The sequence below is a fragment of the Nyctereutes procyonoides genome, unplaced genomic scaffold, assembly GCF_905146905.1.
Source record: "Nyctereutes procyonoides isolate TBG_1078 unplaced genomic scaffold, NYPRO_anot_genome, whole genome shotgun sequence".
Lineage (NCBI taxonomy): Eukaryota > Metazoa > Chordata > Mammalia > Carnivora > Canidae > Nyctereutes > Nyctereutes procyonoides.
Window position 1 is genome coordinate 13201705 of NW_026575128.1, and position 17665 is coordinate 13219369.

General features: G+C 50.8%; 1 long non-coding RNA gene across 2 annotated transcripts; it reads left to right on the plus strand.

Annotated features, from left to right (window-relative positions):
• Positions 1–6413: 6413 nt before the first annotated feature.
• Positions 6414–16460, plus strand: LOC129520733 (uncharacterized). Of its 2 annotated transcripts, none has more exons than XR_008666659.1 (4): positions 6414–6625; positions 7401–7471; positions 7856–8066; positions 16058–16460. It is a non-coding gene; the product is annotated as an uncharacterized LOC129520733 (long non-coding RNA). The 2 variants fall into 2 exon arrangements; XR_008666658.1 differs by lacking the exon at positions 16058–16460 and adding an exon at positions 8279–11000.
• Positions 16461–17665: the final 1205 nt, after the last annotated feature.

Genomic DNA, 17665 nt, shown 5'->3' on the forward strand with positions numbered 1-17665 from the left:
AGGCGAAGCTACTGTGAGTTAGGAGAAAGAAGGACAACTAGTGCCACGAGGATTGTCAGCACCCTAAGCATCTGAGGTCAGTGGCCGGATGTCCTCTAAGAGAAGCTGGTGCTTCTCCACACGAAGCACCACACGCAGCAGGTCCAGGAGTCAGGGACGCTGAAGCAGGAGATGGGGCAAGAGCTGGAGGAGCCCTGGAGCCCACAAAGCCCAGCCAGCAGAGAAGTGAGAGACCTTGAGCTTGGGCCCTGCACACACGCACAAAATATGGCTGCTGCTTCACTACCACCTTCCACATCTCAACCAAAGTATCTCCTAATCTAGAACCATGCAGGGAAGGGAATTCTGGGAAATGGGGCTTCAGCATAGTTAAGCTGTCATGATTGAGAACCACCAAACCAGCTGGGTGCCTAGCAGGAACCAGTCAGTGGAGACCAGCAGTGAGAAATCAGAATCCCTGCCATCACCTGGCTTCACCTGGGGACAAAGATCATTTTTAAAATGCCACAGTCTAGGGGGATCCCTGGGTGGCTCAGCGGTTTAGCGCCTGCCTTTGGCCCAGGGCGTGATCCTGGAGTCCCAGGATCGAGTCCCGCGTCGGGCTCCCGGCATGGAGCCTGCTTCTCTCTCTGCCTGTGTCTCTGTCTCTCTCTCTCTAAGTCTATCATGAATAAATAAATAAATCTTTAAAAAATTAATAAATAAATAAATAAAATGCCACAGTCTGATCACTGTTATGGCAGGAGACATTTAGTTATGACAGTCCACCAATGAGAAGCAGTGAATTCATTAGGATTATGTTCATACTCAAAACAAGAGTGGCTTAAGCAGAGTAAAGTTTCTCTTTGGCTTCAAGAACAGACTGATATGATGGATCCTAGGTTGTCAGCGACCCAGTTCCTTCTGTCCGGTTGTGATACCATGTGTGGTTTCATTCTCCTGCTGTCACTTCATGATCCTAGATGTCTGATGACTAGTGCTATCACTCCTCGGTCGTAATGCCAACCATCGGAGAGTATGGTGGGGAAGGGATGCATCTGCCCACTCCTTTTCAGGACACTTCCAGGTAGTTCCACACAGAACTGCAGTTACTGGCCAGAACTCCGTGACACGGCCACCGCTAGCCACAGGAAAGACTAGAAACAGTAGCCTATTCTTGCTGGCCACGTGCTCAACTAAAATTTGGAGGTTCTATGACTCCTAAATAGGGGAAAAAAGTAGATGCCGTGGGTCAGTCTGCAACCTCTTCTCAGAGTCTAGAATCAGACAACCCTGAATTTCATTCCTAACCCTGCCACTTCCTAGCTGTGTGGGGTTGAACCTTCACTGAGACTCCACTTTTCTGGGCCCATGAGATCATCATCAGTATACAACGGGCACTGCCCTGAACACTTTCTGTGGATTGTTATCCTTAATCTTTACAAAGAGATGAGTTAAGTAGTGCTATTATCCCCATTTTACAGATGAGACATGGAGGCTCCGAGAACTGAAAGAACTTGCCTGGGGTTGTGTTCATTCATAAACATGTACTTAGTGGTGCCGCTCGGTTCCAGGCTCTGCAGATGCAGGGCGAGGTCAGGAGGGCCCCACTCTACCAGAGCTCCTAGATGGGGGAAGTGGAGCCTCCTCCCAGAGCTCCCGGCCTGTGCACACAACTGTTTCGAGATCATCTCCCTGGCCCAAAGTTAGCACGGATTGTTCACAGAGTGGGCAAGAGGCTGGGGCGAGGAGAAGCCAGTCAAGCGACAGGTCACTCCACAGCAGCACCCGGCCGGACTGGAAACAGCAGTAGTGGCAGTCACCTGCCATACATCAGCTTGGACTCGTGGTCACAGAGCACAGTCCCCATGGCATAAGGGCCCCCTTTTGTAAAGGACACTGAAAAGACCTGCCCAAGGTGACACAGGAAGTACCCAGAAGGCCGAGCCATAGGTGTGGGAATGCCTAGTCCATGTGACAGGGACGTGGGCACAGAGGCCGTTACAGGTTTGATTTCTTCCAGCAGGCAGCAGACAGCCCACCTCAGGGATGGATAACGTCCAGTGGGAACTAGGGGGGCTTTGGATAAAAATTCAAACATTGGAGTCTGACTTCTGAGGCCGTCCCCCAGGGTACTGGCTGGGGCCCTCCCAGCCACAGGCCTCAATTCGCCCATGAGTGGCTAGCTGGCCCCTGGGTAGCCATGAGAAGCTGGTATAAGACTGTCACCTGCCAGTTCTCAGGCTCCCCCTCTGCAGAGCACCTCTGTCACCTCCGTCCCAGTACTGGGCACAAAAAGACAGGCCACGTCCCAAAGTAGGCCTTGCGCTCGGCCCGGCAACAGTTCTCTGCCAATAGGGGCCAGGAGACAGAGGGGGACCAGCCCGTCCGACCTGGTGTTCCTACCCTGGCCTTGGATTCCTCACAGGGAGGAAGTCTCAGAGCAGTTGCGACAAGTACATGAGCCCATCTCCATAAAGTGCCAGACACAGTACCGGCCACACAAAATGCCCTCCGTAAATGGGAGCTCTCCTCTTCCCCTTGCTTGGTCCAAGAGAAAAGTCTAGAATGGGCATTATTCAGCGGCAGAGCATGCCCAGAGCTGGAGCTCAGCCACCTCTGTGGTCCCACAATGGTTGAAGCCAGAGAGAAGGGACTTTTCCAAGCCCACAGACCCAACCAGGCCTAGCATTTGAGAGCTCCGACGCCTAGTGGGGGACCCCTGTCCCGGTCATGACGCTCGGTTAGTGCTGGGGGGCCGGGGCCTGAGTTGGTCATGTTGGTTCAAGAAAGCCACCCAGCCACATCCCCATCACATCTCCAGCGCCTGTTGCTTTGAGGAGCAACTGTGTTATTTGTGATTGCTGACATTCGCCCCCTCCCCGAGCCCCCACCCCTTTCCTGTTTGGCCCGCGAATTGGAAAGGGCTGTAAACAGGCAGGCGGGCTCCTCGCCCCCAGGGCGGGCCTGTCAGCCAGCCAAGGGAAAGGTGGGCCCAGGAGACCCCCTACCCCCACCGCCCCACGCAGCCCAGCTGAGGAGCTTGTAAAGATAGGATTTGTTTGTTTTTTTGGATCTGGCTCAGGATCTGGCTGAGGCCGGGCCCTTTGGGGAAAAGCAACTTTTAAATAAATGCTTCAAGATTGTGCAAACATTTCAGTAGTATTGGAGGCCTGGCGTTCTGGGTCAGAGAGGGAAAAAAATACCCGTCAATCACTCTAGAGATGAAAACCTGATAGAGCGGTTGGCGAGGGCTGGGGCTTGGGTTGCAAATCTCAGCTGTGGCTGGCTGGGACCAAACTACACTTGAGCCCTCTCTCAAAAAATCATTTGCATGTTAATCAATAGAGCAGCCCTGCTTGACAGGCCCAGGGAACAGGGAAGCAAGCCGCTAGCAATCTGATCCAGTGAAGCCTGCAGAAGGGACCAGCCTCCCACGCACACAGGACTGGATCTGGGCCTGGCTCTGCCACTGCGAGCTCTGGCCCCCCCGCTGTTACTTAGCTGTCCTTGGCCTCAGTGTTCTCATGGGTAAAATGGGGCTGTAACATCAATCCCATAAAGACGTCGTGAGAATTCAGTAAAAGACAGATTGCGACATAAAACCTGGCCCAAAGCAAGAACTCGGTGATAAATCATGACGATATTACGCGCTGCCATTTTTTGCACTCTTTCTGTGAGTGGGGACTTGCACACATCTTCAGTGATCCTCCAAGCCCGCCCTGCATGGCCAGCCATTCATGAGCTCTCTCTGGACCCAGAGTGGGGCTCAGCCCCACTCTCAGGGGCTCATGGTCTTGGGACAGGGATCTCAGAGAGACAGACTGCAGGCTGGACCAGAGAGATGTGCACATGGCATGGAACCTTCTAAAAGAGGGTTCTGAGCAGAGTCCGGCCAGCTTCTGTGGACAGGGGAGATCTGACCCAGGTCTTATAAAGGATGAGTAAACGTCCACAGGTGGGCATCGGGGAAAAGCATTCCAGATGGAAACCAGCTTAAGCAAAGGCTCCGAAATAAGCCTTGTGCACAGAAAGTTAGGATGTAGGGAAGAGGGTCATTTGTGACACAACACTGCCAAAGTTAGGTCAAACGTAAAGAACCCTGCGGTGAGAGGGTCCGACCGGCTCCCTGGGCAAAGGAGCACCTCCTCCCGCCTCCTGGGCACACGTCCTAGCAGCTGTGTGTCTGTCTGTGTCCATACATCCTTATCACCCCGTCCCCCCGCCTCAAGGGGCCCCTGGAGATAAGAGAGTTTAGAGAGGGGTAGAGTGAACCACCAACCCTGAGTGCCATTATTTTACATGTGCACACCCAGACACGCACATCCACACGTGTGCACACGTGTACCCAAATGCGCAGATGCACAGGCTCAGGGATTAGAGTTCAAATCCAGCTTCTCTGTTTAAGGCTCCCTAACCCCAAGCAATGCACATATACAAGTCATAGAAAGTGCCAGGACGATGCCCGGCCCGTGGTAGGCACACCCATACAGTTCCCACCCGACACATCCACCATCTAAAACTGTTTCTACTTCAAGAAGAAATTAACACCCAGTCGGGTCAATTCATGAGATGATGCGGCCCAGGAATCAGGACCCCTGCCCCCTCGTCAGGCAAATAGGGAAACCGAGGCTCAGAGACGGAAGAGCCTATCCAGCTTGGAAATGGCAGGTGGGGTGAGGAGAAGCCCAGGAGGGCTCAGAGAGAAGCCTTCCTGGGGTGCCCAGGACTGTGCTGAGGTGCCCAGAGCAAGCAGGACTCCAAAGGTGGGCCCCCTGCAGGAGGGCACTTCATGCGACAGGAGCGGAGTGAACAAGCGGCGCAGAGCTATTCCTGGTGATGACCTTGCAGAGAGATGAGCCCCCTAGTTCGCAGGGGCTGTGCTAGAGAGTGAGACAGAGCTGAGGAGGTTGGGGCAGGTCCCTGGGCTCTGCTGGGGGTGGGGGGGCAGGTCCCTGGGCCTGGGGGAGGACCCTGCTGGGGGAGGCCCTGCACAGCCTGTTTGGGGAGCTGGACATCCTGAGAGCAGCAGAGCCCTGAGCCAACCAGCAGGGTTGGGGGGCATTTTAAGAGCCCTGAGGGCTTAGAAGCAAGACTGGAAACTTGCCCCTGGCCATGCAGGGGTGGGGGTGGGGGTGGAGAGAGTGGGTGGTTATGAGAGAGACTCTGAGAAGATAGAAGACTCCTCCAGGGGACACCTGGGTGGCTCAGTGGTTGAGTGTCTGCCTTTGACCCAGGGCCTGATCCTGGAGTCCCCAGATCAAGTCCCACATTGGGCTCCCTGCATGCAGTCCGATGCTCCCTCTGCCTGTGTCTCTGCCTCTCTCTGTGTGTCTCATGAATAAATAAAATTAAAAAAAAAAAAAGACTCCTCCAGGAGCCTTTATTTTCTGGAAAAGAAAAGAGAGATGGAGACGGAGGAGTCACAGAAGAGCTGCTTTTTGGTCTGAGTTAGTCGCCTTTCCTTCAAGGGCCTGTGGCTACAGAATTTCCAAGAGAGAGTACTCAGAACAGGGGCCTTCTGGGCCCGGCCTCCCCAGCAGCCAGAGTGCCCCACCTCCCGGGGCCCACACCACCTCCTGTCCCCATGAGCCTACTCTCTGCTCCATCCCAGTGAGAAAGACAAAAGCCTCAGACCCAGGCCAGGTGGCCTATATAACATGGGATGGAGAGGAAAGCCCAATTTTGGGGGCAGGTGGGGGGAGCCACGGGTAGTGGCCCAACTTTATGTCCTTCCCCATTTCTTCCTGTCTCCATCTGGTTCTGTGCCCACGGCTGTCCTCAGCTTCTCACTGTGTGCCTTGGAGCCATTCTGTCACCTCTGTGACCCTCAGTCTCCTCCTCTGTAAAGGGAAGGTAACAGAACTTCGGCAGCAAGGCTGCTGAAATTGTTGGCAGGTGCTGCGGCCGGAGGGGCTGCTCAAAGGGCATCAGCTCCTTTGTCACAATAAAGAATTCCATTTTTTCCATATATGGGATGCTGCCCTTTCCTATTTACAAATCCACTTCATTTGTTTCAGCGCAGCAACCCCTTAAGCATTAGGAGGCAAGGGGATCACAGGGACAGCCAGGGCCAAAGCAGGATTTGAACCCCCAGCTGGCTGCTGGCTCTCCAGCCAGGCACTGGCCCTGCCTCTGGCCTTCGGACTCTGTCCCCTTCTCCCGCATCCCGCTGTGACCTCCTCCCTCCCTAGTTTCCGCCAGGACCGCCCCCTCCCAAGCCCGGCTGCTCCCTTCTCCTCCTCCCCCTCCTCCTCTTACCCCTCCTCCTTCTCCCTCCTCCCTTCCCCTCCTCCCTCTCCTCCCTCCCCAGCCTCCCTCCTCCCCCCTTCCCGTCCTCCCTCCTCTGCTCCTCCCTTCCTCTCCCTCCTCCCCCTCCTCCCCCTCTCCTCCCCCACGCGTCTTCCCCTCCCCTTCCTCCTCGGCGCCGCCCCCTCCTCCTCGCCGTCCTCGGAGCCCAAATACGCGACACCTGGAGCAATAGCAGCCGCCCGCGGCCTGGGCCTCATTACGGCCGGCCCTTATCGCGGCGTGCATCACATTATTTCATTTCAAAGAATCCGCAGAGAAACCCGTCCCCGGCCGACAACAGAAAGTAAAAACACAGCTGACTCCCATTAGGGCCCTCTCACGGGCTCCGCGTGAGGTAATGAAATATGGAAGCGGTGAGATATGTAATGCTTTATTAAGCGGTCTCAGCTACAACGGCGTGCATGCCAATTACGCCTGCAGGCTACCGCCCGCCCCCGGCCCGGACCACCCAGCGCGCGCCCGGCCCGCGCCCCGGCCGCTGGGGGGGGAGGGGGAGGGGGGGAGGGGGGAGCAGGGGAGGGGGGAGCGGGGAGCGCCAGCGGCTCCCGAGAACCGGAGGACAATGAGCGAGGAGAGGAGCCCGCGGGGCAGGGAGGAAGAGCACCGGGGAAGAGGAAGGGCAGTGGCCCCTGGCCAGCGCCACCCCTGGGTCCTGGCAAGTTAGCAGAGGCGACATTTGGGCCGCGGGAGCAAAACCCATTGGTCTGGAGTTCGGGGAAGATGGGGAAGGGAGTGGCCAAACACGGAGGCTCAGAGAGGGAAAGACACTTGCGAGGGCCCCACAGACCCATCGAGGGCAGCCCGGCCCCCTGTTTCCCAAACTAGATGGTTTCCCCTCCGCCAACCGGCCTCCTGCCTTCCTCTAATGCGGCCTAAAGGGCAGAGCGCCCACGGCACTGTGCGGATTTCTCACCTCTGACCCTCTAAGCCTCTGAGCCCTCTGTGCCCTCTAGCTGGCCCTCCCTGTCTGCCAACCTTTGCCCAGTTTTCGGGCTCTGGCCCTGGCGGGGCTGCGCGGCCTCCCCGAGAACCCACCGCCTCCTGGGTGCAGAGCGCAGCCCGCGAGCCCTCTGCCCCCACAGCCGCCCACACTGTCCCTCCTCCAACAGGCGATTCCCAGGTACCCACCTGGTGCCAAGGCGCTACGTGCTAATGTCCCTGCGCAGAAAAGGCCGGCAAGGTAATCGGACCCCCATCAGGAAGCTCTGGGACAGGCTCAGCTGCAGAGAGGGAAGTGAAAATGACTGGCTAATATGGAATTTGGGATTATCTGGGGATTTGCATTATCCATTCCAGGAGTTCTCAGCCGTATTACTACCTCAATACAAACAAGCAATGGTTCACTGCCTCAGGAGGGGGGTTGCTGGCGCAGATAACCTGGGCTGAGGCGTGCTGCGCAAACCCTGGTGCAGGCTCAGGGCCCGTGCCTCTCCCGGATGCCCAGGCCGGCATTGCAAAAGGCCAGGGGAGTTGGAGAGCTGTATTTTGGAGAGGTCATCTAGAATTACACCGCGTCTCTTAAAAGAAAGTCATTTGCAAACCTGGGCTCTTTCATTAATTTTAGCAGCAAATTCCTTGTGAATCCAGCAGGCAGAGATTCCCAAGATCTGAGGAGAGCATGCCCTCAGGGCCCCCCATCTCCCACTGGGCCTCCCCTTCTGTCAGGCCCCCTCTCCGGATCTCAGATGCCTGCTGCCCTCCTGCTACCTACCTCTCTCTACCAGGAGAGAGGTCAGACACTGAGGAATACTGATGCAGCGCTTACCTCATGCCAGGTACTACTGTAAGTTGTAGATCTATATAAATACATCCTATATATGATGATGGTATTGTCTATAATGCAATATATTATAGATAATGTAAAATGGGATATATATTTCATTAATATTAGAAATATTAATAAAATAATATATAAATATGTACTTATACATCATGTTCACTTAGTCTTGACAAAAACCCCTTAAGGTCAGCGCTCACCATTTTGCAGATGAGGAAGCTGGACCACAGAGAAGCGAGCTGACTTGTCCAAGGTCAACAGCTAGTGAGTTGCAGTAACCCAGAAGGTTCGATGCCTGACTCCACACCGTTGATCACTGTACAATCTGAACCTCACAGGGAGGAGGCAGGGACAGGGGGCAGCTAACAGGACACAACTGAGAGCACTCAGATTTCTGCAGAAGCCTACGGAGCTGCTCTTTACACATGGATTTGATCCTCCCAACACTGTTGTGAGGCAGGTTTGGGGGCCTCATTTTACAGCTGAGGGAACTGAACCCCAGAGGAGAAAGGCCTCTGCATCTCAGCAAGTTTCTCCAGCAAGTCCGTACAGAGCTGAGGTTAGAACCGAGGCCTGAGTACCGGTGGGCTTCCACCTACCTGACCACCCACCACCACCAAAGAGCGTTTTCAGAAGGCCAGAAGGACTCACGTGCCTAAAGGACAAAGCTCGGGCACTAACGCATGAATGAGAAGCATGTTCTTTTTTTTTTTTTTTTTTTTTTTTACATCAGACTTTCTAACATCCCTAAAATCTCCTCCTGCCCCCACTGATCCTGTGTCCCCAAAAACATCTCACTCATTCAGCAAAGTTGAACCGAGCTCCTACTCTGCCCTGTGGGGTCCCGGGGCAACAAATGTGACCTGCTCCTGCTCCCCAGCCTGGAAGAGCTCGCAACCAGGCAGGGAAAGCGAATGCTGCACCAGTAATAGGAGGGAAGGTAAAGCTTGCTGGAGATGCCTGTTAACACAGAGAATCAGGTCTGCCCAAAGGTCTCCGCGAACGTGATGTTGGCGCAGAGCCTCACAGGGCCAGTATGAGGATTTATCTCGGAGGCAGAAGCACCAAGAAACCCACCTATGGAATATGGAGCTCCTTCAAGGACCTGCTAATGCTTCTAGGGCCCACTGAGAAGGATCCATGTTACCTAGAGCTGAGTCCTAGAAGAGCACTGGAGATTTTGTTAAATTATTGAAATCAGTGGGAAGGCAGAGGACTCCGGCATTCCTTAATAATTATTTTTCTTTTAAATCTTGCTCCCAATAGAATTTATCCAAGTTATTCATACTGTCTTAAAACAGAAAGGTCCAGGGGCAGGTGGGTGGCTAAGTGGTTAAGGGTCTGCCTTTGGCTCAGATCATGATCCCCGGGGTCCTGGGATCAAGTCCTGTATCAGGCTCCCTACATGGAGCCTGCTTCTCCCTCTGCCTGTGTCTCTGCCTCTCTCATGAATAAAAAAATAATAATAATAAAAAGGTCTAGACCTCCATTTTCATCAGGTGACATTACTCCTATTTTATAGATGTTGCCCTAAAAACCTGACCTCAGACAGGAAAAAAAAAATGATCTTCATTTATTGAGAACTTAACATGTGCCAGGTACTGTACTAAGCAATTATATACATTTCTCTCATTTGGTCCTCAAAAATATTCTGTGAAATATTTTCCTAAAATTTTCTAACTTCTTTCACATTTCATATCTTTGGACATGCTCTTGTGCCCTATGAGTATTCCTTGTTCTCTGCCCGTTGTACTCGTTAGTGTTCAGACTAAGAGGCTTCAGATAAGAAAGCCAACAACACAGTGGTTCAAAGAGGGTAGCAGTTTATGTCTCTCTCAGGTGATGGTTTGGACACAGGCATGTGATCCAAGGTGAATGGGATAGCTATGCTCCCCCAGGTCATCCAGGGACCCAGGTTCCTTTTTTTAATTTTATTCGGTGACCTACTTCACAAAAATCTTAATTATTTTTTATTTAAATTCTATTAATCAACATGTAGTGTATTACTAGTTTCAGAGGTAGAGTTCAGTGATTCATCAGTTGCACACGACGTCTTAATGGAGTTATAATTGACATATAACATTAGTTTCAGGTGTGCAACGTAAGGATTCACCATTTATATATTGCAAAATGATCACTACAATAAATATAGTTAACATCCATAGTTACAAAAATTTTTTTCCTTGTGATAAGAACTTTTAAGATCGACTCTCTTAGCAACTTTCAAATATGCAATATGCTATTATTAACAATAGCCACCATGCTGTACCTTATATCACTGTGATTCATTTATTTTATAATCAGAAGTTCGTACCTCCTAACTTAAGACAAAAAAGCTTTCAGCTTTTCACCACTGAATATCATGTTAGCTATGAGCTTCTCATACATGGCCTTTATCATGTTGAGATGTTTCCTGTATATCCCCTTTGTTGAGATTACTTATCATAAACGGATGTTGAATTTTGTCAGATACTTTTTCTGCTCTGCTGAGATGATGATAGGATTTTTATCACTCATTTTGTTAACGTGGTGTGTCACATTGATTTGTGGATGTTGAACCATCCTTGCATCTCTAGAATAAATCCCACCTGAGCATAGTATATGATCCTTTTAATATCTTGAATTTGGTTTGCAAATATGTTGTTGAGCATTTTTGCACCTACATTCGTCAGGGATATTGGCCTATAATTTTCTTTCCTTGGGGGCATCCTTCTGGTTTTGGTATCAGGATAATACTGGACTTGTAAAATGAGTTTAGAAGCATTCCCTCCTTCATAGTTTTTAGAAGAGTTTAAAAATGACTGGTTCTTGGGATGCCTGGGTGGCTCAGCAGTTAAGCATCTGCCTTCAGCTCAGGTCGTGATCCCGGGGTTCTGGGATCGAGTCCCACATTGGGCTCCCTGCGTGGAGCCTGCTTCTCCCTCTGCCTGTGTCTCTGCCTCTCTCTGTGTGTGTCTCTCATGAATAAATAAATAAAATCTTAAAAAAAAAAAAAGAAAATGACTAATTCTAATTCTTCTTTGAAAGTCTGGTAGAACTGACCAGGGAAGCCACCTGGCCCTGGAGTTTGGTTTGTTGGGAGATATTTGATTACTGATTCATTCTTCTTTCTAGTAACCAGTCTGTTCAGATTTTCTCTTCTTCTTGATTCAGTCTTGGTAGACGGTATGTTTCCAGGCATTTCTGTCAGTTTTTTCCAGGTTGTCCAGTTTGTTGTTGTATAACTGTTCACTGTAGCCTCATATGATCCTTTGTGTTTCTGTGATATCAGTTATAACCTCTTTCATTTCTGATTGTATTTATTTGAGTTCATTCTTTTTTCTTGGTGAGTTTCTCCCTGTATTTTGTTGCTCTGTTATCCCCTCATGGCCAAGCAAGTTCACCCACACTACATTCCCACCACAGGAAATGATGGCAAGCAATTTCACTTCCACTCACATTTAAGAAGTAGAAACTCAGTCCCATGGCTTCACTGGCTGCAAGGAAACATGGAAATCATCATCTCTAGCTAGGTGGCCATGTGTCTTGCTAAATCTGGGAGGGGTGTTCCTATTGTTAAGAGGAAGAAGAGAAGTGCGGTGACTGGGTGGCTCACTCAGTTAAGCATCTAACTCTTATTTCGGCTCAAGTCATGACCTCTGGGTAGTGAGATCGAGCCCTGTGTGGAGCCTGCTGAAGATTCTCTCTCTCCCTCTCCCTCAGCCCCTCCCCGTTCCAACTGGTGCATGTGCACTCATTCTTTCTCTCTCAAAAAAAGAAAAGAAAAAAGAAAAAAAGAAAGAAAAGAGAAGAACCAAACTAGGAAAACAAGCAACAACCCTGCCATCCCTACCTCCTTTATTATCCAGCTGACCTGTCCCCTCCTCGGCAAAGCCTGCCTGGATCCCTCACCAGGAAGAATTAACTGTCCCCTCTCCGGTGCTTTGCTGCTTTATACCTCTCAGTCTGCAGGCCTGTCTCCCCTCATCTGTAAATAATCACTATAAATAACGAGCGCTTGCTATGTCCTAGGCACTGTGCTAAGCAGGTGTTATTCATTAGTTCATTTAAGTTTCCTATAACCCTGGGGATTTCCCCTTCTGTGAAATGGGTATAAAAATGATACTGATATTATAGGGATGCCATGAGGATTCAAACAACTGGTTTTGAGAGGGATACATGCTCAATAAATATAGCTACTACTCCTGGGTAAATATGAATCGATAAATGTGCCAGTGTAAGGGGTTGGTCCAGTAGAAATCATGCTCCCTGCCCCCCAGAGCTCATAGTGGAGCTGTAGTACATTAATCTCATGCCAGGTTGTGTAGGCACCTGGAGAAACACGTCAGAGGACACCTGGTAAGGTGGGAAGTGCTCTACAAATACAAAATGTCCAAGTCCTGGAAGGCACTACTTTATCCCTCTTTCCTCAGATGAGAAAGTTAACTACCCAGGACCACACAGGTAGTTAAGTGCCAGAATCATGGCTCAAACCAGACTGATTTTAGTGGGTGATGGAGCAGTGACTGGCTCTATGCACCTGTGAGTCTCTGACACTTAATAGACCACATGGAGAAAGTTCAGACTCTTAGGCCACTGGAGACACTACCACCACCTGGCAGCGGCTACAAGCATTGCAGGCATAGCCTATCCCTCCTTCAAAAGAGGCAGAAGTCCCTCAAGTATCAATCCCGAATTGTTCTAATACATTAGGTATAATCAAGCCCTGCTCAAGACCTTTGGTTTTCTCTCTCGTATCAACAAGCTACACCAGGCCACTTCCACTGTTCTCAACCACTAGCACAGCCGAGATTTGTTCTTTACAGTTTAGAATTTCTGGGTTCAGAATGTACATTGCAAGAAGGGGTCCAGCCTCCAAGAGCAGGAGCAAGTCATCAGACAGTTGTCACGTTGAAGCAATGTGACTTCAGGTGTGTGTTTTATGTTAATAACACAGACTTGGTTGTTAACTTAAATTTGGATCCCTAATTACTGCTGTAAATGAAAAAAAGATTTCATTGTGATGCATATAACAAGTTAGCGTTTGTGCAGGACACGGCCCGCCATGCACCAGCCAGTGCCATGACTGGCAGTAAAAACTGCCCGGTCTTCCTGAATAGGTCAGAGAATCTCCCGTGTGGTGTGAGGTGGGTCTGACAAACTGATCCATCAAGTCCTATACCTTAGACACTAAGCACCTACCTGTCAAAGGCTTTTTTCTAACTTTCAAGAAAAAGCTGTTTAACCTCCAGCGGTATAGATGTGGTTAATGGAGAAATGAGGAGAACTGTGTGTTTATCCAAAGCAAAAATGCACATGAAATGCTAATATGCTTCGGTATGTCTTGAGATCATACTTTAATTTTAAGGAAATAAATTTTGTATGCCTGGGATGCAAAAAAGCAGCACTCCGACGTTCTGCATAATTGCTGATGACCTTCAGGGCTTCCACAGATGTAGATTTTCCAGTAAACCCTCAGACCCTGACTGTGATCCTGAAGTGAGCAATTGTGGGAACAACTGCATGTTATCAGTTATCTTTCTCGATTATGTACCTGCAGTGTGGCAACTCTCCCCCCACCCCAATAATTAGGTCAACGAGGCATCTCACATGTCACCTCTTACTACCAGGAAACTCCAGTTTTCACTTGACACAAAGCTGCTCATTAGAGATGGGGGGTTACATGTGTCATTAGCACCTGTTGGGCACGACACCCTTTCCCAGCATTAGATTCTCCCACCGTGACCTAATAATTGTAGCACTATCAACAGCATTCACGAATATTGGTACAGCACCTAACAGTTTCCAAAGTACTCACACGTGTTTTCTCATGCCATCCTCACAACCACTCCATAAGATGCCCCCTCTTTACTGATGAGGAAAGAGGGCTCAGAGAGATGACCTGACCTGGCTAAGGTCACACAGCATCACTTAAGACCCTCCTCCTCCTCCTCTCTGTCTCCCTCTCTGTCTCTCCTCCTCCTTCCCTCCCTCCCCTCTCCCTCCTCTCCTGGATTCTTAGTGCCTGAAGATGAATGGTTTGTTTTTTTTTTTTTTCCTAATGGCCAGCCTCTCTCTCTTCTCTGAGAACAGACACAGGCAAGGAAGGCGGCAATGGAAGAACTGAGGGCGGCAATGAGAAGGCACCTTGGCCTTTGTCGCCCCCTAGAGTCTGTTCATTTTGCCCAAACCTCCTGCCCCAGACTGATCCCCTTCAGCGCCAACCAGCAATCCCAGAGCAGGGATTCCTGGGGGAGAACCCAGCCAGGGACCAGTCTCCACAAATTCTGCCTGTGTGTCTGTGAAAAAGAACAAGTTAAATAGAAAGTTCTGGGCACCCTGATAGGGAAAGTAAAACTAACACCAAACTTGGAATTCCTTGACCTGGGTTTGAGTCCTGGCTCTTCCAGTTACCAGCTTTATGACTTCGGACCACTTGATCTCTCCGAACCTCCATGCCTCCCCGGTGAAGTAGATTTCCTCGCGAGGGCTGCTGTTAGCGATGAATTAGAGCCGTAATGGGGAGGCCACCTGCCGCATAGCAAGTGCTCAGTAAATGTGGATTCAGACTCAGAGGCTAAGAGCGAGGAAGTGGAGAAGGATGGGGTATTCAGGGCAGTGGGAGCTCGCACATGAGCCTCGCATTCTGTAATTGCAAAAAGTGGCCACAGATTCCTCCCCAGGCATCAAGGGATGGAGCCTGTTTCCTCACCCCTTGAGTCCAGGCTGGCTCCGCAACGTGCTTTGGCCAATGGGTTGTTAGCAAACGTGATGCAAGCAGAGCACCACATGGCGGCTTGACTCCTCTTGCTCCCACCCATGTGAAGAATCCAGGCTGGCCTCCTAAATGATGAGACATGTGACCAGGTGCCACTGTGGCCTCAGGCCTCAGCCAGCCACCAGGCCACCCCTGCCATCTGATCCCAGACGTAGAAGCATTTTAATAACCTATAGCTGCATAACGAATCATCCCCCAAGCAGCTTGAAACAACATTTCTTATCCCACTCAGTTTCTGAGGCCCAGGACACTGGGAGACGCTCAGCTAGAATGGGAGTCTGGGGGCTGGCAAGAGCAGGGGGAAACCGAGTCAACACCCACCACACCCTGCCTCTACTACAGGCTGCATGCTGCAGCCGCCACTCCACACACGTGCAAGCCTGCTTCCCCCACCCAGAAAACTGAACATCAGGACCCGGAGGGTCCTCGGCAGTGAGCCTCCCCAGCCCCTCATTAAACATCGGGGAAGCTTGCCCAAAGTCACACCACGAACCCGCAGCAGCAACAAGATTAAACCTGGCACCCCTGCTCCCTGCCCTGGGCTTGTTCCCTTGCAGTGTGTAAAGAGCACGTTGCAGCCCTGATGACACTTCTGTTTGGAATCGAATATATTTTTAACTACAGGCATGCCTCGTTTCGGTGCGCTTTGCTTTATTGCGCTTTGCGGATACTGCATGTTGTACAAATTGAAATGTTTGTGGTGACCCTGCACCGAGCAAGTCTACCAATGCCGTTTTTCCAACAGCCTTTGTTCACTTCTCGTCTCTGTGTCACATTTTGGAAGTTCTCAATATTTCCAACTTTTCCATTATGATTATATTTGCCATGGTGATCTGTGACCAGTGATTGTAACCCACTGAAAGCTCAGATGGTGGCTAGCATTTTTTAGCAATAAAGTATTTTGGGGCACCTGGGTGGCTCAGTGGTTGGGCATCTGCCTTCGGCTCAGGTCATGATCCCAGGATCCTGGGATCAAGTCCCACATCGGGCTCCCTGCATGGAGTCTGCTTCTCCCTCTGCCTGTGTCTGCCTCTCTCTGTGTGTCTCTCATGAGTAAATAAATAAAATCTTTTTTAAAAAATATTTGTCACTAAGGTACCTACATTGTATTTTAGACATAATGTTATTGCACACGTAACAGACTATAATATAGTGTAAACACAACTTTTATATGCATTATAGCCAAAAAAAATCATTTGACTTGCTTTATTGTGATATTTGCTTAATTGCAGTGGTCTGGAAATGAATCCACAGCATCTCTGGAGTATGACCTGTTGCCCATCCTGGACTCAGAGGGCAGCCCCGGGAAACAAGGAAAAAGCTGCAAGAACAGGAAGGGAAGAGGTGAACTCATTACCTGGTCGCTGCCCCCAGCGCACCATCCTCTTACCCTTCTCTGCACCCCTGTTGCCCTCTCCCCACCCCCACCCAAGGGCTAGACCTCACTGAGGTGCCCGGGCCAGCCACACTTCCCAAGAGGCTCATGCCAATTAGAAAATATCCAAATCAGGGATGCCTGGGTGGCTCAGCGGTTGGGCATCTGCCTTCCACTCAGGGCCTGATCCTGGAGACCCGGGATCAAGTCCCATGTCGGGCTCCCTGCATGGAGCCTGCTTCTCCCTCTGCCTGTGTCTCTGCCCCTCTCTCTGTGTCTCTCATGAATAAGTAAATAAAATCTTTAAAGAAAGAAAGAAAGAAAGAAAGAAAGAAAGAAAGAAAGAAAGAAAGAAAGAAAGAAAGAAAGAAAGAAAGAAAGAAAGAAAGAAAATATCCAGATCAGAACCTAGACCTAGCCAAGACCTAGTCCTAGAATCTTGGCGGCTCAGGACAAGAAGGAACATTCTCCTTGGCCATGGTCTCTCCGTGACAGGGGGCCGTGCAGCCTCTGCTTACTCACCTCCAGGGCCCAGGGACCCACTGCCTCCTGAACTGGTTGGAAAGAGCTTTGGAGACTGATCTGCCTAATGCAATCTCTGTGGCAGACAGCTCTGCGACCTTTAATGTCATTTGGCCTTTCTACACCTCAAATTTCTCTTCAAATGGAGAATAATGCCTCCCAAGCAGGGTAATCGTGATAATTAAATATGTGCAAAGTTCCCAGAAAGTAGTTGGCACGTGACAATTTTTATTACACGGGCAGAAGGTGAGACCAAGAAGGAACCCAGGTGTACCGCCTCTCAGCAGTGCCTGCTTCCCACCTGAGCACCCATCCCAAGCAGTCAGGGCTGCAAGGGTTTAGGATCCCCTGAGGATTCACCCCGGATGTAGAAAATCAGAATTCACCCATCACCTGGGGGATGCAGACAGGCCCTAGGGCAGCAGGATATCAGTCGGTGCGGAGGGAAAGCTCTCAGATGGCCAGGCTGGCCCTGGAATATTCAAGGGTGTTGGGAAGTAAAAGGAGGGAGAGAGAGATCCCATGTGTGCGGGGTGATGGGAGCTGCGGCAGGAAGCCGGTCCCACGGGCACAGCGAAGATGCCACGGCCCCGGGGGGTGTGGGAGGGAAGTTAAGACACAGATACCTCCTCAGCCCAGCTGTGAAAAGTTCAATACAGGCCGCTCCGCCTTGCCCTTTCTTCCACATCCAGGGTACTCTGCATCTCGGGGGGCGGGAGGGCTGGCCCAAGTCAGGGACGCTGCCACACTGGGACATCAGAGCGGCACAGGCCACCTGGAGGCAGGATCCAACACCAGGGGGCCCCTGGCAGCGCGCAGATCATATGCCACAAAGCAAAACAAATCTGCAGGCAAATCAAATCACTGAGTGTGAGAAGTTGCTAGAGGGCAAGGGACAGGAAACGGCCGTCCACTACCCAGGAAACGGCCGTCCACTACCCTC